We start from the raw sequence: 19099 nt of genomic DNA on the forward strand, positions 1-19099 counted from the left end.
CTTGGCATTGAGATGTGGGGGCAGTTGCACACTCACCATCCATGACCGTGTCAGGCCTAGCTCTCAATGCATTCGTTGAGCTACAGACTATTCCCACTCTCGACAGGCTACTTGAAATGTGCTACTTAATTGCCACTGCCCTTTGCTATGCAATATCCCTATTCCAAGTTTCAACCCAAATCTGTGCGGCTTTTTTGAGTTCACTTAGAGATTCCATATGCACCTTTGGGCTACTTGGAATCACTATTGGGGGCTTCGTTTCGACACCCTTTAATTTTGGTCAATGGAGGTGATCATGATGTTCACCCTCGATACTCTCTCTATCAATCTATGTAAGTACAAATGTGTAGCTAGGGCCAATTGTACTATTAATTCTCTCTCTCTCTCTCTCTCTCTGTGTCTCTCTCTCTCTCTCTCTACTATGGTTCAAGGTGACATTGTCTCCTCTAGCCTCTTAGCAAGTCGTAGGAGGTGATTGGGACATTCAATCTCGATGCTTTGTATTTTATTTTCCATGCAGACTCGCAGCTAGGGAGAATTGTACCACCCATTCTCTCTCTCTCTCTCTCTCTCTCTCTCTCTCTCTCTCTCTCTCTCTCTCGTCTCTATGATATAATATCATTCAAACTTAATCTACAAATATAGAGTATTACTAATGGGTTCAAAAAATTAAAAGGCCAAAAACTCTAAGATTAACTTTGAACTCGCGCTACACTAGCCTAGTCTAAGGTTGTTTTTACTATTGGCGCAAGAAGCAGGAAGCTGAAGCAACGTAGCGCGCGCGAGAGAGAGAGAGAGAGAGAGAGAGAGAGAGAGAGAGAGAGAGAGAGAGAGAAAGAGAGAGAGAGAGAGAGATCAAGGTCGAGGGCGGCTATACAATTGGTGCAAGAAGCAGGAAGCCACTGAAGTTGAAGCAATGTAGAGAGAGAGAGAGAGAGAGAGAGAGAGCCATCAAGGTCAAGAGCAGAAAATCAATCAATACAATGCTACGACAATAAATTGCTATTAGACTTTCAACACAAAACGATAAGTGACCGACGCAAATGGTGTGTGGTTTGGGAAGATGATCGTCTGAGCAAGGGACAATGCCAAACTAAGAAAGAGGCTATGGTAGTGGTGCGTGGAAAGCTATGAAAGAGAACCGTCTGCAAAAGTAGTAGAAGAGGGCGGTAGAGAAGAGCGAGCGACCCTTGACGTAGTGAAATGGAAGGTGAGTCTTGAATGAAATAAAAAATCAAAACTATACTCTCAAAGGCTACATTTATAAAAAGAGGGCTGTAGAGAAGAGGGAGCGACCCTTGACGTAGTGAAATGGAAGGTGAGCCTTGAATGAAATAAAAAAACAAAAGTATACTCCCCCAAAACCCAAAAAACAACAAAACCCGTCAACGCATCTTGATCCCTTTTTGCAACATTTTTTTTTTCCTGAGAATGGGGAGACCTACTAGTATAATCTAAATATAACATACGAAAAACATAAATATGATGTAAATGTAAACTTAGAATATATAGATAATTTTGATGTAAGTAATACATAAATAGGAAAAAAACTCTAGATTTAGAAATGTAATTTAAAAATAGATGTATATTTTGCATGTGTCGTTGAAAAATAAGTAATGTATTTAATAAATAGATATAGAAAAAACATTGACAGAGTATTCAGGTTTATGTGCAAAGATCTAGAGAAGTTATATACAGTTACGACGAGTTTCTTCCTTGAAAGAAAAACCAAATTCCATGAATGAATTAAGTGCAAATAGAAAGATATGAGAAAGGAGATTGGATTACACAACATGAATGGAAGTGACAATGTCAAAAGAGACTTCATCCTCATTGCTCGAGGCAATGACAGCTAGTGCCATCAATATCAAGAAGATGACTACACACATAGCACGTAGCAGCGACAATGGGAAGGGCTAGCTCTCCCTAAGGAGTTTTTGTGCTTCGTCAGTGGTCCTCGGATATTGGCAGCGTGGGGCTTAAAAGTATATATTGCACAGAGTTAGTGGCATTGAAAGGTGAGACAAAGACAACCGCGCCCCCGAGAGAGAGAGAGAGAGAGAGAGAGAGAGAGAGAGAGAGAGAGAGAGAGAGAGAGAGAGAGAGAGAGAGAGATTACTCGGATCAGCGTACACCACGTGGGTGGCAACGCCAACTATCGTGGTGCAAGGGATGCCCGCTGGTCACAACTGCGTCTGCCAATAGATATTCGTGGCATAGGAGGCATGGTCGTAGAGAGTATAAGGAAGAATGCAACGCCCATGCAGGGAGAGGATGGCATCACAAATTTGGTGGGCAACACACGGCCGTTGGTAATTGGGGTAGGCACTGGACTGGCTGCCGGACCTATCATGTGTCGGTGGGGACGGTGGCGGGCACCGGCGTGTACGACGGGCACCACAACCGGACGGACGGGGTGACACATGCGGGTAAGCAAAATGTGCAGCTCCCGCTCTGATGTGTTTTTATCAGGGACGCACCATGTCTTGAGGGTGGCGGGATGAACATCAGGATACAATGGCGTAGCAATGCTGGCCGTCGTCGAGCTGTATGCAATTGAACAAGAGTGTTAATTTATGCATAGTATAGGTTATGCCACGTCAACAACATCATCGTTGATTGCTACATGCCGTAACAACATCATCAGCGTTAATTGCTGCATGCCATAACAAGATCATTGTTAATTGTTGCATGCCTGCGCGCTGCTGCTCTTGGGCCAAGGCGCTGCCTGCTAGCAAACATCCCCAAACAGATGCATACATGAAGCGCCAACGTCGAACTATTCCTCCTGCCTTCCATCTTGCTTCTCTCCTTCTCCTGTTACAGTAATTACTAATGATTGAAAAAATGAAGCGCCTTGTGGCCCTTTATATAGAGATTACACTCTATGGTCCTATTTCCGTGGGAATATATTAGATTCTAATATATTAGATTATTACAAGGTTTGAATTCCCCTTGATTTTGTAGGTTCCCCTACCTTGAGGTAATTTGAAGTATAATGGTGAATTCAAAAAGGTGGGGTTCAATCACCGAAATACACGCAGTTAAAAACTCACATGTGACAAAATTGACAAGTAAACTAGTCACTATGTTTGGAGCTTCTCACAATAAAGTTTTGTAGGTCGTAGGGGTAGCTACATTGAATCTATGTTTCTTTAGAGCACTCCTCAAGCATACCTAAGAGTGAAGACACATATCAGGAGACCTTGATACACAATGCAATCTTAACGGGGATCCTTCTAGTGGTAAAGAAATTATATTCGGATGCTTTTACATTAGGTCTCTCTTTATTTTGTACGCCTTTTCACCTTCAAAGTTGAATTTGAGGTAAATTCCAAAGTTGGTAGGTGTGATTACAATAACTCCATGTTTCTTTCCAGCACTTCAGAGGCATGGCCAAGAGTGAAATTACACATGGACAGAAAGGGCACATCTTGATAGACAATGAAGTCTCAAGGGGGACTTAAGTGACTATATTTGCAGGAATTTAACAAAAAATTAATTAAATATATGTTTCAAACTTTGTAGGTTTGATTACATTAAGTATATAGCACTACTTAGGCATACATACGTAAGGCTGAAAGACATGGACACAGGGGGCACATATCAAGAGATCTTCATAGACGATTAGATCTCAAGGGCGAACCTTTTAGAGGTATACTGATTATATTCGAAGGATTTTCTACCGTCAAATCATCTACGAGTTCAACGTTGATAAACCACTTTTTGTTTGTACATAGTAGGAGCTATATGCATGGAAATCTGTATATAACGAGGTGTTTACATGAATTTGGAATGTGATATTTGTTTTCAAGTATGGCGAACGATGTATAGATGTCAAATAGTCATGTTGTGTGTCGACGGTCAGTCACATGCACGTGCGTGGACATGATAGCATATTTTAGGGATCCCAATGGGATTTTCTTGTTCTCCTGTTATGTGTAATCTTTATCTTTGTCACTTCGAATTTCAATGGCTTATAAAAATGATGAGTGACCCAGCCAGGGCTTTGTTACTTTCACACTTTATTCATATGTTTAGGTTTATGGATGACCTATGTAGCGTGAACAATCCCATGTTCGAAGAAACGCTTAGAGAGATTTATCCGACCTGTCTTAATATTGAACCTACCTTCCTAGATAGAATAATGAGGCTTGATAAATGGTTTGTCTCTAGGACTCACTTCTTGAATATCGAGATTACTTTAACTCCCCCATTCTTGGGTAATTTTTATACTCGTTTCTTTTGGAAAAGAGAAAATCTGAAAAGACAAAATCTGAAGATCAAATCCTCTGTATTTACCAAAAGGAAAAGCAATAGACCCTTTAGAAACTCCTTACACACATGTCTAGGAATGATGTTCCTTATAGCTTATGACTCATGAAACAGCTTTTCAGCATATCAAGAAATCAACACTCTGATTACCAAGTTTATCAATAATGGGTTTCATAAAAAAGACCTTGTTGCATGTATCTACAATTCCTTAAAAATGCATAAATGGTCTAGCCTTAAGTATGACCTACAAAGCTTGATTAGTCTCACTAAACCAGAATAAAATACTCTTCAGTAAATATTTATGTAAAGAAAACCCTTTCTTTTTGAATGCTTATTTTCTCTTGTCAAGGTAGTAGGCCCATTTTCTTGGGGTCTACTACCTCGTAGAATATGCTGCCTGGGAATGAGTGGGCCTACACACACACACACACACACACACACACACACACACACACAAAGACAAAATTGCATTGATCCTTACTCATGTTTCGCTACAAATAATTTTAATGAAAAAGCATGGCGTTGAGTCTATAAAACTTTTGTTACTTTTTTGGCCATTACATCTCATTTTACCCATCCATTACATGATCACATAGGCAACTGTCACAATAGTAACAAATGTTTGGGCGCTCAGCCAAAGGTAAGATATGGTTAACTAAAATCACTCCTAACTCTTTGGTATAGGGTGTCTGGTTAAAGTATCCTCCTAAGGGTATGCCAAATGAGGATACAAATTTATTTTATGATGTGGTAGAAACTATGCTAGAAAATATAATTGATCATTAAATCCACGCTTTATTAAGTGTCCCACATTATAATACTGTGGCCCTATACCTAGGGCTTCCCTGACCATCCCCAGATGGATGTTATTCTTGAAGTGTTCTCGACCGCAAAGGGTCACCCGTGTTATTCTATTTTGATATGTCCACCATTTCGTACAAATGTTCCTAATTGAGGGAATAGAAGATGCTCATAATGGAGCATGGTCGTCTCCCAGATTGACTCTCTTGACTACTGCAAATGAGCAAGAGATATCGCTAATGCTTGTTCTTGAATATAAGCCATAGCTGATAAAGTATAAAGACACAGCTAAAGACAAGCTATGGAAGAAACTTGTAAGCTCCTGTAAGATCAGAAGTGCCCAAGTTGGTTACAGTGCATTCTATGATAGAATATGCTTGTCTTATATAGACCCTCATTGCACCCTCTTTTTGGATGTTATCCATACTAAATACCCTCCTTATGTGCCCTCACTTCTTGAATACTGTAACACTGTAACTTTTTTTCATGCCATATATTCCCCTTGGAACATACCTATTTGGCAATCCGACTGATATTAGTCTCTTATAATATGTCAATATTATTGGTAATTATTCGTCAAAATCCTTCTAATGTTGGAGTCCTTACCGCATTTTTTTTTTTTTTTTGAGGCGAGCTTCGGCTTTAGTTAAAAAAAGTCTTAACTAGCTACTGCCACTTACTATTTCTCTTATTTTCTTCACTAGCAGTAAATGGTAATGGGATTCATTTTTAGCCTTTTTTTTAAAATTATTATAATAGTGAGTCCATGCTGCCTATTAACCCTAACCTTTTGTATCACTGGTATGGCGTGTTCTTGCTACCGCCTGCATATTGTGACCCTGTCCTTTTGGATGCTCTATCACACGCTACCTTCTATTTAAGAAAGGTGTTTGCACTAACTAGCGGCTCCCGCGCTTACGACTCACGTATCTTGCACTATTACAATCCCTGATGACCCAAGCTATAAGCGATAAACAAGAGTGCATTGATAGCTAGCTACTGTCTGGTCTTATCACCTACAGTTGGACTGTGTCGTCTATAAATTCCACACGGAATGTGATCAGGTGAGTACTAAACTCACTTAGCAATTGTTATGTGACTGTTAACTGTGGGGACTACAACATGCCTAAAACTAAAGAGAATGTGGTTGTGGAGTTGTCTTCTCCTCCGAGTTTAGAGGTGCTTTATTTTTTAAAATTGTTGTAACTCGGCTTGCTTTTAAAATGGGGTTGAGCAGATTTAGTTAAGTTTATGAGTAATGGGATAAACTTAAGTTAGATAGCATGCTTTATGGTTTTAACTATTGCTCATTGGATGGATTTATGATGGATTGGAGGTTGTGATTCTTTGTGGGTTGTTGTTGCTGATTTTCGTAAAATAATTTCTCAATATTGATTATGTGCTGGAAACAGAGGTATTGCAAGTTTTTGAAAAGTTTCGGAGGATAAAAAAATCTTCAAGAACTTTTTGATTGTGCCGGGCTGTGACTGTTAAAATGCTTGGGTAATTAGTAAAACTCCTGGTTTGAGTTACTCTCGCTAATTGGACAGACTTTAGATCGAATGTGGCTCAGTTCCGGGGTCTGTTTCACTAAATTTTTTGATAAGTGTAAGCTCACTGTCATATTGAGTACTAGTTTCCGAGGAGCTGCCCTATGTTGAAAAGATTTGTAAATTTTGAATAGCATCACTTACCCTATTGATGTAGTATTTTTTACATTTTTACTTGATCTCTTTTACCTTCTTACAATATCACCTACCTGTAAGATTGCTGAGAGTTTTTTGTGGCTCGCCACCTGCTCAGTTTGTTGACTGGTTACTGCTTGCCTGGTTTTAGTTTGGACCCTCAGCTATACAATAAACTAAGCCTGCCAGTATTTGCTCTTTCTTTATCTTATTTTAGTATGTAGGAAGATGTTCGCCTACCCGCTTGATGCGGCTACAAGGAAAAATTTTAAGGGTTGATGGTTTAATAGGTTCTCTCTAGTGTTAGAGATTTCGTCGACTTTGCTTTAGCTGGTCCCGGCTTTTTAGCCTTACTTCAACTTTTCTCTGTCTGCTTCTGTGTTGGTTCTGGGTAATGCTTTTTCTTAATTGCATAGACTTGCCTGGCTATTGTTTTTCAAAATAGTAGCATGACGGTATACACTATCAATACATATATATATTCTTTTTCCTTACAAAAAAGACTTATACTGTCACTTTTTCTAAATGAAAAGAGAGGAAAGGATTGAGTAGTATATGGTAACATGGAATGAAATGTAGTTTGTAACACGCTTTGATAAAAGTATGTCGGACATGACAAAAACTAAGAGATAGAGGTATTTTTTATGATGGCAGTAAATATGATTGAACGTGCTCAAAACTCATAAAATAGGCTCTGGTTTGTATTTAAAATTTGGGAAAAACTTTGATGGGAGCTTTTTCTATGGGAAATCTCAGCTTTTAAATACCTAAAACTTTCGTACAGTAAGAACTTTACAAAAGAATTTCTTTTTCTATATATCAAATTACAACATTTGTTTTTTTCATTGGGACATGGATAACAACTGAGATGCCCATGCATCACATGTACACAGTAACAATTGCTAACCGAGCGTTTTCTTGTTTACTATGGGTGCAGGTGCGGGCTACCTTCTTTGATTAAAACATACTATTCAACGTGGTTGATGACATGGGGGTTTTCTTTTACCTTAAAGCAACATCACTTCTAAATTGGGATTACTTTTTCCCTTGTTTTACTTTGTTCTCTTCACTACCTTGTACAAAATTTATTTTCAACAGCAAATGAATTATTGTACAATTCTATTGTATTTAACTAGAATTTCTTGTCTGTGAAACTTGATCTTCTTCTTCACACTACACTCTTCCTCTCTCTCTCCTAATTCTTAATCTTTGCCTCTTACCATTATCTCATTCCAAGTAGCCAAATTAGTGGTCTTCAAGCAAAGTGAAAAGCCGACTACATCCAAAGCAAGCAGAAGACTAGACCATACACACACTAAGGTAACATTTTCTTATTCTTTTATGCTCTTGCACTTACTTGAAAGTGATTTACTTTCATGCTTACATAAATTTATGCTTAAGCTCTCATTTTTTCTTTAAGCAAGCCTTTTTCTTGAGAAGAAGAAATAACTACTTAATTTTTTTGTTTCCCTCTAATTATGGTTCATTACTACTAACCATGTTGCTAGCAGCTAACCCTTATGTTATTTCAAGTTCCATTGTTTCAAGTTCTCTAGATTACTAGACTGATATGGCATAGAGAGAGTAGAAAGCACTCTCTTTAACCATAGGTGACTGGAGATCGTACGTATATTTCAAGTTCCGTTCACTAGATTATCAAACTCATATGGCATATAGAGAGTAGAAAGCACTCTTTGTAACCATAGGTGACTGGGGATCATACTTATATTTCAAGTTCCGTTCTCTAGATTACCAAACTAATATGGCATAAAGAGAGTAGAAATATATTTTCCTATTTTAAAGATTCACGAGATAATTTCCACATAATCATGAGCAATTAAGTAGTGAATTTTTTTGGAATTAAACATTCTATTCAAAGTAGCATTACAATTTACTCTAAAAAGAATGCTCTTATGAAAGGTCCACAAGTTTTTCTGTAAATTCAAGAAATATGATTTTTCTTCTTTCAAAGAGAAAAAGAGCATGTGTAGTGATACAAATAAGTTAATACTAACTCCCTCAAGGAGAGTTAACTTTTGAAGGGTAGCCCTATCTTAATCAAAGAAGTTTTTCCTTGGAAGTGGGAATTTTCTTCCAATTAAGGTATCCCCCCCTCTTATCAATTGGAAAGTCCTAAACCATAAGCCTCTTCTAGCTACATAATTAATCCTCTCCAGGGTAGCAAAGGTATGCTTAAATCCCTTCTTAAAGAAGAATTTGTTAATCATTCATACACTATTGCATGAACCACGTTTCACCACACTCGCATGTCCACTCTTAGGAACTTTGTATTTTTTATGCTAATACTACCATGCATGGAAGGAGTTCACTCTTGCATAAGCACTCAAAGGAAGTTCCATGATTATTTATCTCAATATTTCAAGTTGGTGCATTCCGATGTTTTGTGTTTACTATGCTTAGATCACACCAAAGCAAAAATCCATTGTAGAAAGCATATGCATTGTTCCTTTCAAGTTTGTCTACTTTCAAGTTTTTTTGCAAATTCAAAGGGAGGAGTAAGGGGATAGCTTCACAGATGTCATGACCGTTTTGCTTGAACAGAAAACTCCCATTGCTTCCATGGAGATGCCCCATGGATGGCTAATGATGCAAAGGGACCAAAATGGGATTCGTCAAAGTCGGGGCTAACTTGAAACTTACGTTAAGACAAAACTTTAATTTCCCAAGAGACTCGTTGTATTTCTTAAAGTCTTGTTTGATTAAAGATTAAAATAAACTAGGAACCATGAGATTATAACTCGAGGAACTTAATCTAAATTTGAACTAAAATTAAAAATTTACCGAGAATATTTGATGTGGATAGCCCTAGCATAACATAGAAGATCTAAGTGTGAACTTTGTCCTACATGCTTGGACAAGGCGGACGCAGGTGTTTACCAATGGGATACAACGAGGGATGGTCCTTTTGGGCTAGGTCTCATAACCATTGGTCTATGTTTTGAGCTCAGGTTCATTCATTGTCGTAGAAATGGGATTGAATGGTAGTGTGCCCTGGTCGGGTGATAGGGACCCACAGATGCATCTGGAAATCAGCCTAGTCCAGGTAGACCTGCTGCCAACGGGAAAAGGACTAAGGAAAATGGATCGATGAGGGGATGAGGATAAGAGAGGAGGATGCGATTTAATTAAGGAACTCTTATAACTGTTTGGTAAAAAGTAACCTTGGAAAGGCTAGGAACCTAAGTGGACTATTCAACAATTGTCTTATTAGTTCGACCTTTTCTCTGCTTCTTGGATTATTGATTTAAAAAGAAAAAAATAGAATCTAGAATATAATATTTTTGTGACCATTTCCCACACAAGATAAAGAAAAATAAGAATTCAAAATTGTGTCAAGGTGCCGCCTCCACACGTGGCAGAGGAGATATGATACCCAAGTCGTTGGACGAGGATAGGGATATGCCTGGAGGAGTATATGTGATTGCTTGAAAAATAGCTAGATAATTTCACTAATTCTAAAGGGAAAAGGAAATAACATATTCTATAAAGGAAAAGGTGGGAACGACCTGATAAATGCACACTTACAAGGGTATGCAATAGTTTGCATGCTTCTTTCAAATGCTTGAAATGTATTCTTAGGTCAACATGATTGGAATACCGTTTTGTAGTATCATAGTACTACTTTGAAAGGGTGCATTTATCAAACGGTTCAGTGGGTGGGTAGATTTTGGAGGGTTAATTTGTTGGCCGGAATGTTGAACCCAATTTTATGTTGTCCATTAAGTTAAGATCTGGGGTAAATGATTCCGATCTACGAAGTGGGGATCAAACTTGGAAACAAGGGTTTTGGATAGATATTAAATACACTCAACTTAGGGGAACGCTCTGCGGCTGTGCTGGGTCATAATCAAGAAAAAAGCGTGAGGGACCTTGAACAAATGGTGAACTAGAGAACTTCCACCAGTTGACCTTGGAAGGTGGAGTTTGAATTTAGTCTGATGACTTTGATTGGAAAGTTGGACCGCTCAGCAATGGTGCTTCGGGGCTAAGGGATGCATATTAGAGAAAGTGAATGCTATCACCCCCTTGAGTTGGAATCGAAGAGTAGGAGGAGGCCTGTCTTGGTGTCGGTCTCAAGCGAGAGGGATGTCGAAGATCATGGTGTATCCATTTGGAGATGGTATAGTTGGTGGTCCATGGAATGGCCCTCACAATTGTGTTTTCAATGTACTTTACGTACCTAGTTGCTTGCACGTTGGTAAGCTACAATGGCTTTGAAGTGATTATACATCGAATGGACACAAAAATATGGATTCATGCTCTGTGGCCCAATCTACTTCTAGCCTTATTGTAATTGAATGCAAACCATGCTTCCCTAAAATTTTTTGCAGCTTCAAAAATAATGATGCATCTTGGCATAATTCATAGCAATTGTAAAAATAACAATCATTTGTACACGTAAATCCATGCAGATAGATGAGAAATACTAAATCTAGTCACAACTGTGCTATAATGGGGATCAAGGAAGCTTTGTAAGCTTATGTGTATCCTTTGGATGATAATCATTGTAGCAAGAATTCCGAATTGAAATTGAAACTAAAAAAGGAGTACCTAGAATCTTGTCGGATACACCAATATGTCTCGTCATACACCAAAAAATATTCAATAAATACCTTGGATATCGACAAAAGGAATCTAATCCGATTGTGTCGTACACACTGGCAAAAAAAATTTGAGTCTATCCCCCAATTTCTTGCTCAATGTAAAACACAAGCATATCTCTTCGATGAAGGGTAGCTTAAATATGGTGTACTCAAAGCTGTGCTTCAAATTGAGATCATTTCGTACTGAAGCCTTCCTTGATTTTGATCTTCACACAAAGCATTGGCCTTTGGATAGCCAAAGTTTGCTAAAGAAAAACCTTGGCATGCCCAACCTTGCTAGGTTTTTATGCCTTTGACAAGCCATGCCTGTATGCAAATTTGAGAACAAGCAATACCTATCATAATTTTTAGAGTACCTATACTCATTGTCATTAAGGTCTTCATGGTTTTCTGTTGTGACTTCTTTGGAATAATGGAATGCATGAACTCAAGCCTCTTCTTTATTGAACAACCCATGGAGGGATCAAGAATTAGATTCATTTTAATCAGTGTGCTCTCTTAGAAATACACATTTATTGGAGGCAGATTCAATCTCCTCCATGGTGGCTCCCACTACAGACACATTGTCTTGTCCTACAAAAAACAATAATGAATAATAAACTAAACAATCTACTAATTGAATGAACTCATATTAAGTGAATAAACATACCATTAAAAAATATTTCTTCACTTCTTGGATAAGAGCCATGTGAGTAATCAAGCCACGAAGGGCAATGATCTTTCTCCCAATCATTGAATCCTCTATTGACCATCCAAGACAAAAACATAGAATCAATCCCTGAAGGATCTTTCCAATTCTCAATCCTCTCTGGCATAACTTCTAAAGAGTGATCATCAAAGAATTTCACCAACCATTTACTTTTAATAACTGAACACCAAACAACTTGCGTAAAAAATCTAAAGATTCTCTTGACAAGACAAGACAGATACACCATCATATAATCAACATTTATCACCTACAAAGGAGCCTCTTTGTGGACTCCAAGAGCTCTGGGATCTTGTCATATGCTTCTTTGGTATTCATTTTTCCCCATAGCTCAGGGAAATCGAAGTCCAAATGTTCTCTCTATTGATGAGAGAACCAAGTCTCGAAGCCGTTAGGAATGAACTTTCCCTTCAACTTAAGGCATTGCTTTAACAAATTTCCCCAGTACCACTCCTTTCTCAAGTACATTCTAAACTTTTGTGCGCTAAGATACCTTTCGCTATGAGGATCATCTCTTTTGCATGTCAAAATAGATTGAAAAACATCTTGTTTTCTAAATTCAATATATGCAATGAAAAGTAGTAAGTCTCATTTCTAAAATGTTTCCATAATCTTACAACTTCGCTTAAAACTTTTCTTACCACTCAGGTGTAATCTTTGTTGTGGCTAATGAGTGAACTTTATCCTTGGTTAGAGCAATCATATCTTTCTCTTTTACCCAACTATAGCTAAAAAAAAAGAGAGAAGATTCCAACCCCATTTGCTGGATTTGCAATTGATAACATCTTCAAAAGAGAATCCAAAGTGCATGTTAGAAAGAAAAGTGCATGTTAGTAGATAAGGAGGTTACAAAAATATACGTACTTTGTAAGCCCTTTCGTTGAAAACATTTTTGGTTCTACTCATATCAAGGGTTCCCTTATGTTGTGCAGACAAAGAAGGATCATTTATGTCTGCAATATTTTTCATTATAGTACCATCAAACTCTTACTAATTACAAGGTAACTTTATATTAATAAGAAGAATCTTAAGAATTTGAGAGTCAAGACACAACAAAGAAGAGCAAACAATACTATCCAACACAAGAAAAGAATATACTAACCTTCCAAAAAAGTATTGCCAAAAGAATAGTTGGTGCATTGTACCATGTACCCTTATTTGCCTTTCTTTCACAAGCCAATTCTACTTCTATCCAATGCAACCACTCTATTGGAAAATCCTTCAAAAGAGACTCTTTACTAGCGGTAGAAAGATTTTGAAATAGAAATAGTTATTGGCCAAAGTTGGTACATATGGTTGTGCGACCAATTCTTCAAAAGCATTCAAACTCAAAGAATTAAACGCATAAGAGAAACAGATCTCTATCGTTCAAAAAAAACAACTCAATACTCACTCATTTTGAGTCCTTTAAGCAAGGATGAGCTCTCCCTCTGCTCCTCCATGCACGTTGACAAATCGGCACTTCAAAGAGCAATGCCTCTATTTTATCATTGAGTACTCTAAGAATTCAAAAACTAGTGTAAGATAAACCCACCTTTATAATAATTATGAAAGAAATATACTTTATAAAGAAAAGATTTACGTGACTTGATCATGCTCATCCAAGTCTTCAGGCGATGGTTGCCATCCCAAACAAATAATTTTTTCCACAAAGATCTTCCCATTCTAGAGGCAAGGCCCTCTCAATGTCAGATTTGGCCCCACTCTAATTTGCTATTTTTTGTGACAGGCTGTTTATCATACCCAGCCCTCTTGAAGGAGACAATGAAAGGTGCTCCAAGAACACTATATTGTAAGGTCTCAAATCTTCTTACAAGGCCCTCGATACCAAGTCCAACTACTCCTATGGCTGCATTTTCCATCAATATACAAAGGGGTATACGTGGAGGGTCTTGAGATCTATTCACTATGAAGTCCTCAACTATCTGCTCTCCGATACACCCTTGAACATCCTTGCCAAAAGTTGTGGGATGGTCTAAGGGTTTAGGTATGATTGTTGTAGCCTCAAAAGTACCTACATGATGATCAATATTTGGACTACCGATATCTAAAGGAAGGGATTGTATGGGGGCCAATAGAGCAACGTGAACACTCCTAAATAGATGTGTCAAAAATAACATCAATTTAAACAATATTTCTCATGAAAAAATAAACAACATTTTGAAAAACATTTTTCACATTGAAATAATAGTGTGCACTTTGCTACGTAAATGTTTAGTAAAAAAAAGAGCCATTTTTCAAAATGGTTCATCTAATTGGAGGTATTTTGGCAATATACAAGAGCCAACCATGTAATCGGATCCTCTACTTAGTGTAACTGAATTATCCTCTTGTTATGCATAGAAAGAAACTTCTAGTACATTTTGGAATCATTTTACCAATATTGTTCATTGCTACATGAAAAATATCTCTAATTCAGTCAAAACTTGACATGCTAAAGTTTGACTACTCACAAGTAAGGGGTCTTTTGGAAGAACAAAGGATTGATTCTCCTATTTAGGGGTCAAAATATGGAAAATGCAAGTCCTTGACTTTTAGAAGTTTGCAAATGAGCTCCATTTTTCTTGCAAACTGGTATGAATTTTGAGCCTTAATAAAAAGCTATTATTTAAAGAATCATCTAAAGCCCTAAGAAAAAGCCTCCCAATCATTCAAGTATGTGATGGGCATGAGGCAAGCTCCCCCCTCATTTACATACATAATGAGCATGAGGTTTGAACTTAAGTTCGAGCCTCCATGTTTGTTGATAGGCACATATCCCGCAAGCCTCCAGGGTTCCCTCTCACTTACATATATAACGAGCAAGAACAAGCATGGAAGCTCCATGGTTTCCCCTCATTTACATAAATAATGAGCATGAACATGCATGCAGGATCGAACTTAAGCTCGAGCCTTCATGCGTGCTAATAGGTTTAGATCCCATATGTCTCCATGCTTTCGAATAGGTTTAGCTCCAATAGGCCCCCTCATTTACATACACAATGAGCATGAAAAACCATGGAGGATCTCTCTGTCTCTCCCTCTCTCCCTCTCTCTCTCTCTCTCTCTCTCTCTCTCTCTCTCGCTAGAAGCTCTTTGTTTCTATATTACATTTTGTTACAAGTTTACATCATTGTGATAAACTCCATCATCTTAACTTGCTAGTGAACAAGCTGTGCTACAAATATTCCATTAGTTTGTCTTTGATCATAGACCAAGGCAAAGTGTAAAGTTGTGGAAAGTATACGAATCAAATAATTCTGAGTTTGTACTATTCCACACAGAGGATAACATCCATACTCCAAGAGAAGCAGTACATAGGTCCAGACCTTCAACACCACTTTCAATGGCTCCAAAGATCAAAGTATGTTTGGGAATTTTGACCTTCCATTGCATTATACATACATCATATAAACATAACCACTATGAATGTATAATTTGACAATTCCAGAATAAGGGCCTAATAGTTTAAAGTTGACCACATCTGGGGCATTTCCCATAAACCTTCCTTTTGCTCGCCATTAGCTCACATATGGGGAGGGCCCCTATCACGATCCTTAACAAGAAAACTTTATGCTTTAATCTCAGCATACATCAAATAACTTTCTTAACCACCAACTTTGAGAGTAACTAAATTGCCAAATCTTTGTGCATCTCAACTATATCTGAGGCTGTGAGATCAAATGTAGATCTAGAGCCTTTTAGTTGAAGATGACCACCAATTTGTTGCAGTGTCTGACAGTGTTCAGTGCCTAAATCTTTGAGTGACATCATGATTTCATTTATCCCGTACAAATATATCCCACACCCCATGAAAGTACACCACACATTTAATCATCAATTCCTACATAAATCTTTTCAAGGATGTATGAGAAACAAACACGTGCTTTAGTAGATTTTCCCTCCTAGCTAGCGTATGTATTTTCAGACTAAGGATTCCCAAGTAGTATCACGCCAGCCATGCTATAGTAGATGAACCCAAAAAAGACTTTAGTAATTTAGATGTGAAACTGATTAGAGTATTTTAAAACCAATCCAACAAGGACAAGAAGTAAAGAAAATAGGGAATCAAGGCATCATGCACAATCCTTAACCTAACATGAATGGGGCATTAAATACAATGGTAGGAGGCCATTTTTCTTTGAATTCTTTCCTCTACCCATTGAGTGAGTTGTTTAGTAGATATATGTTCTCCTAAAGGGTAACTGGGGTGCCTTAAAAAATTTCCTCTAGGGATTCGTGTATTTTGCCATAACAGGTTATGAAGATGATCTATAAATACATCAAACACCTAAGAATAACAGAAATTCAAATCTAAGTGCACATTGTAGCTGTTAATGGCTACCGTTGTGCCCACCTTAACATGAGTCTGGCTAGTCAAGGTCCCACCCTACCTAGTAGCTATTCCTCTCCAGATAGTGAGCACCATGATAGATGGAGTCATGGAGGTTCTTGTTGGGATGCTATTTTTGATATTGGGGGGGGCGAGGTCATCAATTATAGAATATACCACTCCAACTATAGATGATGAGGATTGTGACACACACTAAGGTCAAATATTATGGTGAGGTCAACTCTAGCACAACGATGAGTAGGACACAGTTTGGCGCCACTTAAAATTCCTATACACTCAACATATTGTTAAGCTTGTATGTAAGGCTACTCTACACATCGTCTCTCGCTCTCCTTTTCGTTTTATGTCTCATCAACATGGTATCAGAGCGTGGTTGCTGCTTTTTTGGGGTTGCACTCTCTATGTATCCTCTCTCTCTTCTTCTCTTTCTTTATCTTATCAACATGGTATCAGATTGTGGTTGATGTTTCTTCACAAAATAGTGTGTTTGTTGCCTCCCATGGCTGTGTGCAGCATGCAATACACATCTACAAGTCATCAAAACTTAAGATCGACATACCTTTTTGCTATAAACTCAGATTTTAGAATTTTTAGAGATGTTACAATATTTTGGGGTGTTTTAAGATGTTGGCCACGACAAATTTGTCAAATTTTGCACCAGAAGTGACTCACAAAATAAATTGGTAACTATTTTCAATACGTTCTTAATTGAAATCATCAAAAGGTAAGATATTTTATGTTTCTGAATCCATTCACGTTCATCTTCATGTTATGAATCTTTAAACTGCTTTTCATGATCAAGAGTTAGTTATATTGAAATTACATTGTATTCAATTCGATTGACATATTGATATGTATTTTCTTATTTTATGCTTTTCATGCATCATATGCAATTTTGTTTGAAAATAGATCAAGATTTAAGTATAGTGAATTTACATCATTTTCAATTCAGTTTAAAAACTCAAAGAAGTAAATAAGTTGATTGATTTTTATATTTGATTTTTGTATGTATCAAAATATATATATCAAATATATTTTGACGCATGTGCATCGAGTTAGAACAAAGTCATATAATTTCTGTTATATTGAAATATTGATGTTGTTTGGATAATTCTTTTTATTAATTCCATGTGGATATCAAAGTGTTATTTTCCAATGTTAAATACGTACGATTTTGATCATTTATTTAATAATCTTTAGTCACGACATTAAAGCTTATGCTTTGACAATTCATATAATTTCTCTTCTTTGTGAATGTCAACAATTATTCTTTTCATTATTTATCAAAGAGTTATATTTTGAAAATCTAATTTCTTTTTTTATTGTAGACATCAAATCATTACAAATTTAAGATTTATGGTTTTTACTCATGATGAGTTCTTATGAAATGGTTTGTTATATTTGGGATTGTGATTATGAATTTGTTTAATGTGTCATGATGTGGGTGAAAGCATGTTAACTTGTCATACTTTTTCATGTCCCGGAAAATGCTATCTAGCACAATTTTGACATATGCTAACTAGTACAATAACTTGAGATACATCTCCAAGATCTATGACATATGATATATCAATAGAAAGCACTTGAAACAAGGAATCCAGATGTACAACCTCCGACAAATTTTGATATTATTTGTAAAAAATTTACCGGACGTCCAACTTTTCGAAGATGTGCTAACTTGAAACTGCTAACTAGCACAAAAAGCGCGACAGGTTAACATGCTTTCACCCATGTATTTTCATAATGATTACAAATTTGTTGTATTGATTGTTTATCATTGAGATGATTGATTTTTCATGGAGTTGTTCCATAATGTCATGATATGTTTCTATGATGATTATATAGAAGTTGTTTCTACTAATCATTTCATACTGAGATTATACTTTCTTTGTGGAGTTGTTCCATGATGCCTTGATGCATTTTCATTGTCGTTGATATGATTCTTCATTCATGGCGTTGGCCAATCCAGTTTTTATCCCAACCAGCGGCCACCTAGACCATTACGCACGGCCGTGTGTTGCCCACATTCGTGAAGCCATCCTCTCTGCGCATGGGTGTTCCACTTTATCTTATACTCTCTGCGACAATGCCTCCTATGCCAAGAAAATCTGTTGGCAGATGCACTTGTGACCAGCGAACATCCCCTGCACCATGATAGTTGGTGTTGCCACACACATGGTTTAAGCTCGGGGGGTTCACCATTCAATACCCCCCTATATAACATGCATTTGCAAGGTATTAAAGAAACCCCTCTTCTAACATGTCTGAATGAATAAAATGACCCCTTATTTGATAAATTTTTTATGTGCTCTAATTATTAATATTCTACTTGTATAACATTTGTTGTAGGTGAGGGTAGCTACCAATATCCCGACACCACTGACAAAGTGCAAAAACTCCTTGGGGAGAGCTAGCCCTTCCCATGGTCGTTGTTACGTGCAACTTTTGATCTGTCCAGTGTGCAATCATCTTCCTGACATTGATGGCACTAGTCATTGCGTCGAGCAATGAGAATGCAATGTGTTTTGACATTGTCACTTCCATTCACCTTGTGTAATCCAATCTTCTATGTCATAGCTTTCTATTTTCACTTAATTCATTCATAAAATTTACTTTCTCTTTTAAGGAAGAAACTCGTCATAACTCCTTAGTTCAATGTATATAATTTTTTGTC

At 37.4% G+C, this 19099-nt stretch overlaps 1 pseudogene; it reads right to left on the reverse strand.

The window, feature by feature from the left end:
- Positions 1-2155: 2155 nt before the first annotated feature.
- LOC147419113 (uncharacterized) lies at positions 2156-13693 on the reverse strand (annotated as a pseudogene).
- Between the last annotated feature and the right edge of the window lie 5406 nt (positions 13694-19099).

Source organism: Adiantum capillus-veneris, chromosome 29 (assembly GCF_014529385.1).
Source record: "Adiantum capillus-veneris isolate H3 chromosome 29, ASM1452938v2, whole genome shotgun sequence".
NCBI lineage: Eukaryota > Viridiplantae > Streptophyta > Polypodiopsida > Polypodiales > Pteridaceae > Adiantum > Adiantum capillus-veneris.